Raw genomic sequence first — 15,244 nt, 5'->3', positions numbered from 1 at the left:
AACACAAGGAAAGTAAATATCAGTATGATGCAACGTGCGGTCGAACCTTTTACATTTTTGGTATTTACTATGTGACCGCTTTGTGTAACTTCAGTTGCAGCGAGGCTTTGTGTTAAAAAGTTCGCGCGTCCGCCGGTCCGTCTATACTAAACAGGGGGTTAGCCGCTGGAATTTCACCGACTTTTTTCTGTTTTATGATTGACAGCACACGGGCCGTGTTCGGTCGCGCGTTCCATGTCCAGCGGGCCGTGATCCGCTACTAAGAGAGCTACCTACGCCCGTCGGTTTTCCCACATCGTCACACGTTGCATAATACAAAAGCTCTCTGAATACATTTGTTACATCCAGACTCGAACCATCGAACTGCACACAAAAGTCATCCTCTCGAAAAGGGGACGAACAATGCAAAAATAGAACCTCCTTAATTTGCGTCTAATTAGGAAAATGAAATCGCTGCTTTCAATGTGTGCCTAAGCGTAGAAAAAAATAGGTTCGTCTCGTTAAAACTTTCGTCTGCAAATATAAAATTCAATTTCTGAATGAGCGCAAAAAATCTTCTACCTTGTTTTTCGCGTTCATTTTGCATCAACCGACGTAGAATCCTAATTATCTTTCCCAGTTAAGCTTAAGTGAATTATTCCAGCCGCCCACTGTGGCGCACAAACAAAACGGCACTGAGTTCGCAACCTCAGTCGAAAATACTAAAACATTAAAGAGCATTCCCGGCGTACGTATAATATCCGCTAAGTAGTAAATATATGCGGCGCATAAGCCCGCTATCTTGGCGGAGGTAACAGAGCTGCGCTTTAGCCGGCTCAACTTTTAATAACGCCCGCAAAATCATCTAATTAATCTGATTACGGACGGACCCGCACGCCGACGCAACACTCCGCACTAATGCTTACTTCTGAGCATTAAACAAACTTATTTGTCCCATGTAGTGCCACTCGGATTAGTCAGGCGGACCTTGGCCTGTCTCCCTCGTAGATTAGCACGGGCTTTCAGAGGTCCCGGACAAATACAACCAACCATCATTCGTTTTTCGAATTACGTCATGTTATTATTTATAAAGCATGTTTGTAATACCCCTCTATCAAAGCTTTCACTAGCACGTCAAGTATTTGCCTATCTTGAACGGTATTTTTTACGGCTAAAGATACAAAACTTAATCGACACATGAAAAAAATCGTAAAATTTAGAGCAGAGGAATTCCATTAAACCCGTCTTTGAGATTGAAATTGTTTTTACCTAGGCATTTCAAATATTCTCCCAAAAGATACATCCTTTTGGATAAAGTTGGGATACAGTCTTGCCCATACCCATTTTCCGGTTCAATGCTTACCTCTTTACGACTTACTGCTGATAGAGATTTCCCTATTTTATTGTTACATGGAAATACAACGTATAACTTATATTAAGAAAATGGTAGGTAGTGAATCTAAGCATAATGTTTGAATATGACCTTTCAAGTTGAGTAAATAAGTAATTAGGAAAAGTGATGGTAATATTTGTATCACATTTTCTCTAGGGTTGGCTTAAGAAAGTACACAGAGTTCCGGCTCCTTTCAAGCTTAAGATTAAATACAAAAATGCGGTAATTATCCGTAGCAGAATGTCAGTAAAGATGTAAGAGGCGAATATCAGATTTCAGGCGGGCCTGTATGTTTGTGTGCGCCCCCTATAAGTGTAATTACGTGGGCTCGAGACCGCTCCTTCAGCCGGCTTCACGCACACGATGAATGAGATCTGCCACTAATGGAGATCTTATCTTTACTCCAAGATGGAGTAAGGTGGCCGTCCTTAACAGTATAAACTTTGTTATGTATAATACAGGGACTTATCTTAGCCAAATAGGACAGCCCAGTCCAGGTCATAAATAAGGCCCGGCTTTGATTTCTGAAGGTGACCCTCGCTTTGTACGTTCTTCGGGGTCGAGGATCGTGAGATCCCTTTTAATAGTTTCCAAGGAAATCTTACTTAATTCGCATAATGATCACGTAATCCTTAATACTAATCGGGACCTCTATAAATTATGTACTAGAGTTCACATTGTGAAGACCGTTATCGGTGCTTTCTTGGTGACTTTGTCCTTTACAGATATGTACTTTGGTATTAATTTCTCAGCAATTACCCGCTAATCCGTTTTCTTCTCAAATTAAATATTTAAGTCGGCAATTTGTGGCGCTTCCGCTTTACACAGCGCTGTACAAAGAAGAGAGGACTATTTGGTGAAAGTAATTTTCAAAATTATATTGTTACTTCGCCTTTAGATCTTGTAATAATTATCTCTGGTCTGCTTTAACAACCATTTAATTTGAGTAGGAAATTAAGACTCGCTTTACATTAAATTGTTCTTGATAAGGAGTCAAACGATACGCGACAAATCATAATTTTCTCATAACGATTTCGTAACGTGTCTGTTTAAATACGTTGCTAAAATTACTCACAATTAAAATTTTATACAAGGCGAACGTGAAGATATTATTTGTATACCGATAACTTTATACGCGTACCTACTTTGCTTCCTTGAACAATGCGATATGAAAATCAATCGAAACTCCATTCAACTTAGCTTTTCAAAAAAGAGCTCAGTGATTTCGATAAAAGGCAAAGCCTATTGGCAGAACGAATCGAGGGGCAGAATACAGAAGGAGGTTCGGTGCGGGCGGCGAGTGCAGATAGGCAGCTCGAGCGACACGAATGCGACATTTCAATTTGAGTATATATTATTCATGGTAATGCGTTAAAAGCGCCAGCATACAAGTCGCTGTGAGCGAGCGCGGGTACGGGCGCGGCAGCGAGCGCGGCGTCGAGTAATCGCCGTGCACGTGCCGCGGCCAGATACATAATAATATGTATATTCAATGTGTGCTTTAAAATTGTCGTTTCGCGCCATTTGCAGTTGCCGCGCCGGCCCGCCCGATGTGCTTCGCTTATAAAGTGACTCCGCGAAATGTGGCACTCATTTTTATTTATCGACACTCCACGAAATCGCTTTTTACCTATCACTGAACAAAAGTTTTTGTTGTATGTACAAAATCTGCAATAGAGTAAAAAATATAGAGAAATGGTGTTTCCGTACGTGATATGTTTCCGATTAATGAAATAGCCCGAGGGGTGGCTGCGTATTGAGCCGATACAAACAAGATATATTGAATACCGTACATAAATCTGGTACGGCTATAGAACCGAGTGAATCCGTTGGTACCGCAACATTACCGGCGTAAATGTTCAAATAATTCCTATGCACGCATTCCGAAGCGGATTCCAAAAGTGATATCTATGAGGCCGCTACCAGCTTAGAGCGTTGTTCAATTATTGTCTAAAGGTTGTTTGTTTAATTCATAAGCAGGGTAAAAGGAAAATATATAAATATAGATGATTTTTTATAATATTATGATACTTAAAATTTAATATATACCTTAAAACCCACTCATTGCTTATACTGCACGTACGAAACGAATAACTACCAAAGCCGGGACAGATTTGTGACATTTTTATTTATTTGTCAAATAATACTTATTTTGTAGTTTTTCATAGAGCATTACAATGTATATATGACTATCGCGATTATAGGGTTCAGATAGTTTCTATGAAAAGTATTTAAAAGGGGCATCCTAAAAATTAATCAATGGACAGCGGGTATTCCACAAATGTGGCGGGGATAGGTAAAGATAATATTATATTGGTGCAAACATTGTAGTGTGTTTAACGGACAGGGGGTAATGTAGGAGTGTGCGTGCGAGTGCCGAAGAGGTCGAACTGTGGCCAACATCTATTATTCATCGCCGAAGACACGGGAACGAAATTTGTGTAAGTGTGTTGTGATCCAACCAATCTCACAATCTTTATTTCATTCTCCATAAATGGATTACATAGTTCTCGAACCTTGTTGCGTTCGCGACTTTTTGTCTACCCTCCGAACGATTCGTGTAGTACTTATTAATGCATAGCCAACTTTTCGCACATTGTGAATGAGGAGTCATTTACGTGATTAGTTTGCGCGGATTTTTTTAGCAATTCTGTTAAAAGGTTGCCTGGGACATGTCATTTTGGATGGTATATTTTAGGTTGCACGTGATATGTTTTTATAAATCTTTACCGAGGGTTTTACAAAATATTTTCTAGGCGATATATAGGTACTCAAAAACCGTATACAACTGTACAAGTACTTAGTATTCTTATAGAAGTGTCAATCCCAATATTTAGTTTGAATTTCAAAGGTTAGGTACCTAGGAAGATTTCGAATAGAAGCGGTTGTTTGCGGTGTTGGCTACGCTGGCACGCTGGATGTGTGTGGCGGCGTGTGGCGGCGCGTGCGTACGCATGCAGTGTGCTGCGGCTGCGTGTGATGGATGACACTCAATATATCAGCCGCTACATGCTCGCCGAGCCGCCCCCTCGCCTCATCTAACGAATATTAATCAAGTTTATACGCAGCCTTATATCGTACAGAGCGGACCTCTTAATTTTCTTCAACTTATTATTTTTCTCCTTCAAATATACGTGTGTAATTTTTTCTCAGCTCTTTATGTTGGCGAAAACAATCCCTCATTTGAATTGGCGAATCGTGCCTCTTACGCGAATCCCCTTCCCTAATTTACTTACGTGGAACTTTAAGGCTCTCGTGCTCATAAAAAACTTGTACTCAACATACATATTGAACTTTATAATTTATATGAGGGTAGTTAAGCAGTTAAAGGCCTGGAAACCTTTCCTCAAAGCCGTCTTAAAAAATTGAGGAAATTCCGCGGGGACTCACCTGTGACCCTCTTCGGTGCCATCGTTTTATCGGTACCCTGAGACATAAATTACAAGTAAAAGTAATCGTTGAAACTTTCCTGTAGCAGGCCGGAGGGCCAGAAGCTTGGAATTTGTGCAGAATTACCTGCCACTGGTTTTAAGACTTGTAATTTATCAGAGAAGGCCCCCACGCCTCGATCGGCCGTAGGCCGGCGGCGTCCTCCCGCCCGGAAAATGGCCCGTATCGTTATTCGAAGGATCTGCCGGAAAATATTAGTTTCGACGTTACCATTACTACTTGTTACAAAAGCAATAAGCATTTAGATGTCTTCTTAACACATTACAAATCTGTAAATAAGAAAAAAAGACTTGGAATAAAGACATTAGTTAAAGTACGGTTGGTGGTTTCTGCGTACGGTATCTGGGAAAAAGGCGGGTTTTGATTGACGCTGGTAATCGGCTTAATGTAACCTCGAGGCAAGTTTTGCGCGGCACACAAACGACTGGTTAAATTCGGAGGTCGACGCAAAGTGACGCAATCTCTCACACGTCACACAGAAGGAGCTTTTCATATAATTCATTTCCCTATTCATATTTGTCTTAGAAGCTGACTCAAGCACGTACTAAAAAAATCTAAAAAGAAGTTACGCATTAAGCTGATACTGTTTTGCTTTTTGAATAATTGAAAATGCTTTACGGAATACTCCTTTACATTTAAGTACAAAATCTGTCCGAGAAGTTTTCAGGAAACGTGAATAATTACTCAGTAGATAATATCTCGTAAAACCATTTGATTGTAAAAGAAAAAAAGGTACGCAACGTGAGTGTCGCGTGCCCCGATCGTTGACCTCTAGATATCCTCTCGTCGAATTCCGCATACCCAATAGGAAAACTTGTCTGCCTTATGGTTTATACTCGTCGTTCAAGTTTACGTGACTGGAAATAGTAAAATCGGATGATGATGTTGATAATGTAGGTCGTAATGGGCCATTGCCAATAAAACCTTATAGGTAAGCGATGGATTAAAAGGAACTGGGTCAGGGCAAGGCCCATACCTTATAAAAATAACGCGCTTTGGTAGGTGGCTCCCGTGTACTAAATGTCGGAAGTGCCAATCGCGTTATCTATCCACCGAAGCCTACCTGCTGTGCAAACAATACGCAAACTAAACTCGCTTACTAACCAAATACGTTCAGTTGATCGACAACGTTCGCCTTGAAAGTAGTTTGAACAAAGTTTTCATCTAGATTACGAGTTTCGCGTAAATATGTGAACACATCAAAGACATAAAAGTTAATAGTTACAGTCATGATAAAAGTGTCTTTACAGGTAAAATAGTATCGGGCAAATGGAACGGCCAATCACACTAAGTTTCTTTTAGTTAGTACTTTAGACTAAAAGGAAAGTTACATGCACTCAATAGGAGACCGCTTAAAAAGTTTCCTTCGGAAACGTCAATGGAAAAAGCAGGCGCGCAACTTCGCAATATCGCCACTTGTCCCGGCCAAATGAATAATTATTGAAATTTAAATTCTTATTTTGAGTCTCATTACGAAGTTTGAAAAGGGTCATGCTTTTTGTATAATTAAAGAGCTTTCCATTTTGTGACGCTAACTTGAGATCTGTTGGGAAATTAATTGAAATATTTTAAATCAATTTACCTATTGGTTCCTAGCGCTGAGCACTAATAGATGGGTGAGGCAAAATTTATTCGATGTAGGATGAGAATATTTATAGATGACTGTGTACTTGGCAAGTATGCGAGGTGGTGGTGTCAGAGCGGTGCGGTGGTGGCGGGGTCGCTCGCGGACGTGGTCATGTTTTGTGCGCGGGTCATTTGCGCCCATCGTTACCAACAGCAGGCGTCGCCCGCACGCACAACAATCTCTTCATTTTCACACGGAATTTTACACTCATAGTAAACGTTAAAACTCATTTTCGTGTTCCATTTTTTCTCCCTCCAACGTTCACCAAATTTTGTATTACCTCGTTTATTGTGAAGATTACTGCCAGATATTAAACATTAAATATTTACAACGGATTTTCCATTCCATCTATTGTTACTTACTAGTTTCGATCTTCAGACAGATACGACCCTAAGTCAATATCGTAAGTTCCGGCCGCAAACTTAGCGACCGCAGTGGCCGGTCGAAAGTTTCATGTGGCTGATAATTTACATAATAGAAGACTAGGTCTATCCACTATCGGGGTCATCCAAACTTCTGTGGATTAGAGCTTTCACGGGCAAGGCTTATCGGATTTTGAACGAATTTGGGGTTGCTTGCGATAGCGACGTCATTATCGATATCCGATTTATATGCAGATTGGGAGTGAAGTGGCTGTGGCGTGGGCGCGGCTGTGACGTCACGCGCCGCTGCCGCCGCGAGCGCGCCGCACGCCGCCGCTCGCTCGCCGCACTACACATAAATAATCCCACTCGCCGACCGTCGTCTTCAACTTTGTCTTATTTGAAGATTATACAATTAATCCCTTCCCTTTACATTCCCGTCGGAACTGAGATCCTTGTACAACTTTTGCGCACTCGACCCGACGAAGACAGAACCTCCATTGTGAGGATTTAACAATTTCACCCGCCTCGTTGCATTTCACAGAGTAATAATAAAACATCACAATGGATGTCAACTCTATTCAAGATGAGTATCCAAGACGGAGAGCGTCAGTGGCATAATTCAACAAATCAGATATGATGAAAGAATTATTTTCTTTGGGTAGGGCTGTTTCGGAACCGTAACAATATTATTATATCTTTATTCAATACGTAAAGACGGTAATAGGGTAAATTTTGTTGTTGTATTTGTACTCTCAATGATAACAATGAAGCATCAGAAATGTAAATGTTATCTCACTTAAATATGTCAGTAGATAGCTACAGAGAGCAGTGCTCATAAAACACATTTTATACTTGTATTGGAAGTTTTTAGTTCACGTGTAGCGGCGGATGCCAAGCGCTGGTACAGATTGCGTTCATTCCCGCTCTGACGAGTCTCGTAAACAATAAGTAATTTCGAAAATGGAGGCGAACGTATGAAAGCGTGGCTTTCCCCATAGGTAATGACTGGCAACAATCTACATAAGACTAACGAGTGAAACTTCAGTGGCGTCATTATGTTGTAGCGATCGCTCGGGCGGCGTCGAACGCTCGCTCGTTCGCCATTTTTCACCCTGTTGTATAATCTAAACCGTATTTATACTATCCGATACCGACCGACACAGTAAATCAATTAAGCGAACCTGCACAAGTTTCGGTTGCAATTAAGCTGTTTATATTAGGTATTAGCTACAGTTTATCAACGTAACAGTGTGTGCACGTGAATAATTAAAGTAAAACACCATTTGCAACACAGTTTCAATCACGAACGAAGAATATTTACGTTATCTGTCGGCCGGCACGCTCGCGCCGAACCTACCAGTTATGCCAATTAGACCTCTATTTGTGTTATGTTCAATCGTTCAATAATAGCTTACTGGTACTACTGCTACTGAATAATGATAGGCTATTAGATAAAAAGCACTTTGGCGCCTATCACGATGGATGAGTCGAAACCGTTTGAAATTTCGAGTGCCCATTTATTACCCGTTTGTCGTTTAGAAAATGTTTAACGTCAAATTCATGTTGTTGCCGTTCAACAATTCATGTTTCCGTAAATTTTCGCCAAAGTTTATAGCAAAAAAAGGCAACTTTGATGCCAACACATCATTCATCTTTCAACCGAGCTGTCTATTATGAGTTGCAGTTTTTAAAAAGTTGGTAATTAACACCGGCCCGCAGTCCAGGCCAGGTCCCAACTTTTGAAGTGTTCACAAAGTTCGGAAAATACCCCAATAATTAAAAGCGAGGGGCTAGGATCATGACTTTTTGTTCAGTTTGCATGATTGGACGAGTCACGTAATTAAAAGAAGCCAGTACTCGCATAGAGACTCGTCTCGAGTGACATTTCACTATTATTTTATTACTGAACGCGGAAATCATTGAAGCACAATGTTTTCTTTTTATTTACTTTTGCTTATACCAATAATAAAGAAAACCAATGTTATTATGGCGTAGAGAAGTTCTTTATACAAAGCTCAATGTGCCTTTGATGTCCGAGACATTCATTCATTCAAGTCTATAGATAACAATAGATCTGTCTTTTGAAGTGTTTCAACAATTTCGGAAACGTGGATTTTCAATCATCAACTGTACTCATAATTTATTATATAAATAAATATGTTTTGTGAATTAAAAGAGAATAATATGGATTTTAATCAAAAGATTGTTGCAGTATTCAGTAGAAGCGTGTACGTAATATAACTACATCAAACAATAATCGTATTTACTTTTTTATACATTTTTACAAGTATATTGTTACAAGGGAACGTACTCGTACGAGTATAAGTACAGTTCTTACAAAAGTTATGTCCATAATAATGTTTGCATGGAAAATTCGTGTCTACAAAATTCAATAAGTGGAACTGATATAGTGGGCCGTTTGTTCGTTCAACGGTATTTCCCGTTTGTCTGGCACTCAAGCGCAGGTTAATAAGTAATGAAGCGGATTCGGCCGAGTTTTGTTTGTTAAAGTGATTATTCAAATACGAAAAACGATTTCGGGTTTTCCTAAACTTCCCTCATATTTTATTCACAGATTTTTTTACGGTTCGGGGAATACGTAATTTTATAAGTTTGACGTTTCAAGTTTTTATGAGCTAGATTTTAGTTTCGAAAATCGCAATAATCAGAAATATCTTCAATTGTAATTATTAATCTTGTTACTTTTTTGTAGCTGTCGAAAGTTATATTGTGTACAGATAGTACTATATGTATATAGCAAAATATAGAAAGCAACGCAAGTAACTATCGTCGGTACGTAATAAAAATAAATAGAGTAGGTTTAGTGTGTCACTGCGGCGTTTGTTTTTTTCTCTACACAGATTTTTCATGATGGAATTTTGTTACATTTTAAATGAAAATAGTTTTACTGTACACGTCTAGGATTATCTTACAAAGAAAAAACTTACGACCTCATTGAAATAAGTTTTAAAAAATATTGAAAATATCGGTGCTCAAGCTTTTTTTTTTTTTTCTTGTATTAAGGTCACATTTAAATAAACAAATTGTTAGAGTATTGCGAAACGAAGAATACTTTCAGATTGAACTTTACACGTTGCTGTGCAATACATATATTTTGTGACGCCGCGCTATTTTTCTGTTTCCATGCAACAAACACGGAGAAATAAAGTTTATTGTCTGGAGAAGGAGATTGTACGCGAGAGTTTGCGCCTCCGCGAGGTTAACGTCTCGAAATGAAATATTTGAATTTATCCTAGGATTAGGAAAACTTCGCTGCTTTTTTTTCTATCCAAATCCCGAACGTTGTAGTAAAATCCTTCGTAATTTGACACGCCAATAACCAGTCGTACAATAAAACCAGAACTTTGTTGAACAAACGAAATACGTATTCCGCTCGAACAGTTCCAGAGACTTCTAATATTTAATTACTGTTGTCCGATAAAGTATACTTAAGGGGTATGTTAATAAGGAAACGGCGAGTTCTCGCCGGGAAAACTTTCCTAAGAAAACTAATCCCATCCCGAGATTATTTCCAGTGGTTCCCAATCAATTCGCCTATAAAAGCACAAGGATAAAACGTTGCTATCCTCGGGGAGTTTCCTCCACAGAGAATCATTACGAAAATACGACAAAATTGTAGACTGTCTGTTGCCGAGAAGGGGTGTTATTTATGGAGGCCAGAGGCTGGAGAGTGTATCTGAGTGGCTCTATTAGCTCAACTAATATTTTCTTCTTCTAGTTAATTGTTATGTCGCCTTTAAGAGCAGGTGGCTTGTCCCATTAGGCCGCCGCGGGCGAGTTAATGCCGAGACACGAAACTTGAGAGCCACTGAGGGAACTCCGACCCGCGGAAATATTTAAACAAATTAAAACTTTTTCTTTATGCCATTTCCCGAACAGTATTCTTATTGTGATTCGTTTTTATTGAGTTAGCTCGCAGTTTTTTTTACAACTAGATTAAAGGCATACTCAACAACTACCAAGATCTCGGGATCCGTTTGTTTTTAATGAAGTGAAAGCTTCAAAGTTTGAAAATACATTTAAAACGAGATGTCTTTTAGTTAGTGTACACGTAAACACAAAACTTCATCTAATGAAACTCAAGGAAGCTTGTACCACTTAGCAAATAAATGTCAAACTTGGTTTGCCAATATAACTCCTTACAAGAGCGGGTTTAAACGATACTAACAAACCAAGCATTGTTAGCAACACTGCGTTGATTGACGTCGGGTTGACCAGCCCTGGCCATTCGGAACTCGAGTCCAAGTAACAAGATGCATAGTTCCGGAATTCCTTGTAACAACTGACAGTTCGAATTTCAAATATTAGTTGTAGAATGAGTAATGGTATTTGTTCAGGATCTCATTTGCATGGCATCTAAAAACAGATAACTCGTCGATGGTTTGGTTGGAATTTAATTTGTGTGCGTATACTCTGGAACTGGACTAGTTTGCTGTATTTAAATTATTCTACCTCTTTGTAAATAAGAAAAGTATGTGAGATTTTTAGTTGATGATTGAAATTTGTTTAAGAAAACATATTTATCGTGTTATATTAACCATGAATTAAATGAATGGCTAGTTAATAACCGTTTATTTAGAAAATTGTGTCTAGCAAAAATCCCGTATGCTTTTTCTTAATTCGACAACATTTCATACGTTAAATTCATTAGAAGAGAGATAATATTGCGTGAACCAAATGCTTTCAAAGAGAAAAAACATAAAATATATTCTCAAAATTTCATTTCCGTTGCAACGTAGCCTAGGGGTAAACGCACGCGAGTATAAACAGGGTATGTTTAGAAATGTGACGTCACAGACAGGCTGACAAACAAACAAATCTGTCTGCATCGCGACTGATTTGTTTGAACGGCGCGATTCGCGATTGTTCGCAATGTTCAGATATTAGTTCATCGCGGGTGTTAGCGCGCTATCGCGCCGGCTTTGATGAATCGCGGTGCTAAATGTAATCTACGTACTGCTGTTTCGTGTTTGTTGTGTTTTCTAATAGTGATTTTGGATTTATATTCCCTTGCGGGCGATTGATGTGGTTGCGCTGTGTATACTGTGATCACTGTTTTTCGTAGCGTTTCGTAGCAAAATGCTACGGTTCGTAGCGCTATAATCCTATTATATTCGATTCGGCTTTTAAATATTTATTCAATTGCGAACAATTACACAGACTTGGTTTAATAAACATAATATATTATAACAGGAAATGACAAGTTTATAACTAGCGAGTTTACAAACAAAAAATAATATTGAAATATAATTATATTTGCTTTTCATTAAGTTTGATTGGAATACGATAGCGCGTACCAATATGTTCATACAATTGCAGGGTTCCTAGAAAACTTGTTATTATAAAATCGAATGGAATATACGTTACATACGATATGCGTGTATACAATTTCTTTTATATATTCGTATATTTGAAAACGTCGAAAACAGAGTAATGTATAGATAAACGACGAGATTCAACCTATAAAATATTTTATCTCGGTTTCATCCAATCCTACATCCGCAAACTTTATCACCGCTTCCTAATGTCCCGCAAAATCTTAACAGCAACAACAAAAGTAAAAAATGTTGTGTTCACATAGCGAATTATTGCGACAGGTATCCTCAGGGACACACCGAGTGTCACTCCGTTAAATGAAATACTTAATAATGGAGGCAGCTTAGCACAAACGTAGTGACATTAAAGAAAATTGGCCCTTTTGTTACACCACCACTTTATTGATATCATTTTAGTAATAGCTCACTATAGTTTCAAGATATTATCTTTGTATGTGTAAACATGGCCTGCGATTGTCATGGCGTGTTTTATTAATCAAACACAATTTTATTGCTGTTTGTACACGGTGTATTATTAAACCGTGAATGTTAGTTAGTTTATGTAAAACTGTTACATTGATTCCTGTGTGATTGCATTTTTAACACGCGACTGGAATAGTACAGTAACACTTTTAAATACTTTAGTGAAACTTTGTCATGACTTAGTTTACACGTTATTCAGAGTATTTTGAAAAGAACTCATTTAGTTGTTTCTGTGATGATATTTCAGAAACAAACTTCCCTTATTTATTTTTCCGAAAGTTATATTAACACAAATCAGTCTTCCCGCTTCCCTTTACCTGGCTTTACTTCCTGCACCATTAAATTATCGTATATTTAGCAATTCTTCCACTATGTATTATTTTATACGAGAAAACAAACGGAATCAGAAATCCGTTTTCCTCCTACGTCGCTTGCTCCAGAAAAATAAGCAAAGGTTTTTCATTCGTGTTTGTAGCACAACGCGGAAATAAATCACACATAAAAGCTCAGTGTTGTACAGATACAGACCCTCCAAACTTGTACGGTAAGGAGTTAAACAGCCGCCAGTGCTCCAGAGTGGCGTGTGTATGTGACATAGTGAATTGCATATAACGATTTTATCTTAAATATGTTTGCAACTAACGATCAGGGCTTGTTATTTGTAAATTCGTCGATTGGTTCAGTTCAATTATAACTACAATTTACTAAGGTTCACTTTGTAGTTATAGACAATGGTTCCTTGTTATACTTGGTTCTGTAAAGTGTCAAACTTTAAGAGTACTGTGGCCATACACAACAGTATAATATTTGTACATAAACAATCACTAAAACCTGTGTTTTATTCCCGCCATGTCCGGCGCTCAACTATAAAAATTCCGGCCGTCTACGGCGAACATTGTCTCCAATTTCGCTCACTTACCCCGGACTCGTTGTGAAAAATATTCGAGCAAGAGTGGAATTAGCAAAGTTCCCGGGAATCCCGTGCGAGGGCGCCACACATCGCCCGAATATTAAAAGGCGAATTAGAGTGGTCACGCCTCGATGCGTTCATAAATGTTCTTATTTGGGCTCAACTTGTTAGACCACTTGTGGTTACGTGACTGTAGCTGGCTGTAAAATTGGGTTTTTCACTGTGCCTACGTATGTAACATAAAATGTGGTTTGAATTCATAGAGTATTGTGGACATAGGACTTAGCTGACTCGCACGTTCATGTTGTAGGTTTACCGTCTTTACGGACATCAACCGGACGCTTCTGCAAACAGGCCCGATGAAAAACGGTACGAAATCGTATTATCAACGATGTTTAGCTGAGCAAACGTTGTAACGACATACTCGAGATTAGTTCACAATACACACAAAAACAAATTAAAAGTTAAATCACTAGAAATTAAATCGACCAGTAATCAGATACAAACATTAACTCAAAAGACACCTCCGAGGTTCGCATTGATCACGACCGAAGTTCGGTTTTACCGTAACGTCGCCCTAGGGACCAACCCCGAATGCCGATCGGCCGTCCCTGTCGCACGCACTCGATCACAAATGCGAAAGAAGGTAATGACGCGACGTAGGCCTCACAAATTGACCGTAACAATACCGCATTAGGTCACAATCTATGTCGCAAGAATACAACATAATCTATTTTTTTCTTGGTAAAATCTTTATTGATTCGGTCAAACAACGGACGGACGATCCCGTATTATGATGAAATAAGTATTACGATTGGTCTATTTTGCTGTCTCCCTGACTGAAGTAATAAATTCTATCATTTATATAAGTTAAAAGATATTTATTGCTTTGCTATGACGCAATACTGGCAGGTTTTTCCTATTCTTATCATTTAAGGTTTCCGCGTAAACAAAAATCAATTCCTAAACTGTGTATTTTTTATTTTGAGTACATAGCATATGCTGTTTCATTTAATTGATCGAAGTAGTTTATTCTAAATATATTTCAGTACGAGGAAGGCACCACGTGACAGCTGCTTATTTTCTCAGCAAAGTTGTAACGGTTAACGGAGGGCAACATGTCATTGTATGTATGTGTACGGTATCATTCTCGAAGGTGATACTCGCCAGCCTGTTATTACTGTTATTACTAATGCGCTATCTACAAACCCGCCACTTTTATATAAGCAAAAAGCAAAAATTGAATTGTAACATCGAGTACTCAATCTTATTGAACACTTTTCTTGCTAAGTCCGGCTTAACTTTTGTTTTGAAAGGTCTCTATATCCTTGTGCAAATTCTACCCGAATTTGGTGATTCAAAGAAAAAGTATCTACGTCATATCAAACTATTTTTAACACATGAACAAATAGGATCACTTCTAACGAAAATGATGATAAAGTTTGAGAAAAAAATAAACGAGATCTTTTACCTTCTCTTCAGACGGTATTAATGTCAAAGATAAATCAGCGTCCATGTATGTCCGAAAATTAGGTGTTATTTTTTTATTCACCACAAAAGAGGGTTGCTCACGTCGCTCGGCCAACAAAAGCGTGGCAATTCCCGCTCAAACAAATCACCACTAAACAAACGTTTCTACAGGTAGGAATAATTCAACGAAAGGTCACCTGTTACGGGTATTCGACATCGATCATCGGGAGT

General features: G+C 38.7%; 1 protein-coding gene across 7 annotated transcripts in view; it reads left to right on the top strand.

The window, feature by feature from the left end:
• The window catches only part of Rbp6 (RNA-binding protein 6), a 471,739-nt gene that overhangs the window by 341,313 nt on the left and 115,182 nt on the right, over nt 1–15,244 (top strand). The window lies entirely within an intron of this gene.

This window comes from Anticarsia gemmatalis, chromosome 4 (assembly GCF_050436995.1).
Source record: "Anticarsia gemmatalis isolate Benzon Research Colony breed Stoneville strain chromosome 4, ilAntGemm2 primary, whole genome shotgun sequence".
Lineage (NCBI taxonomy): Eukaryota > Metazoa > Arthropoda > Insecta > Lepidoptera > Erebidae > Anticarsia > Anticarsia gemmatalis.
This window is presented reverse-complemented; position numbering and strand designations above follow the sequence as displayed.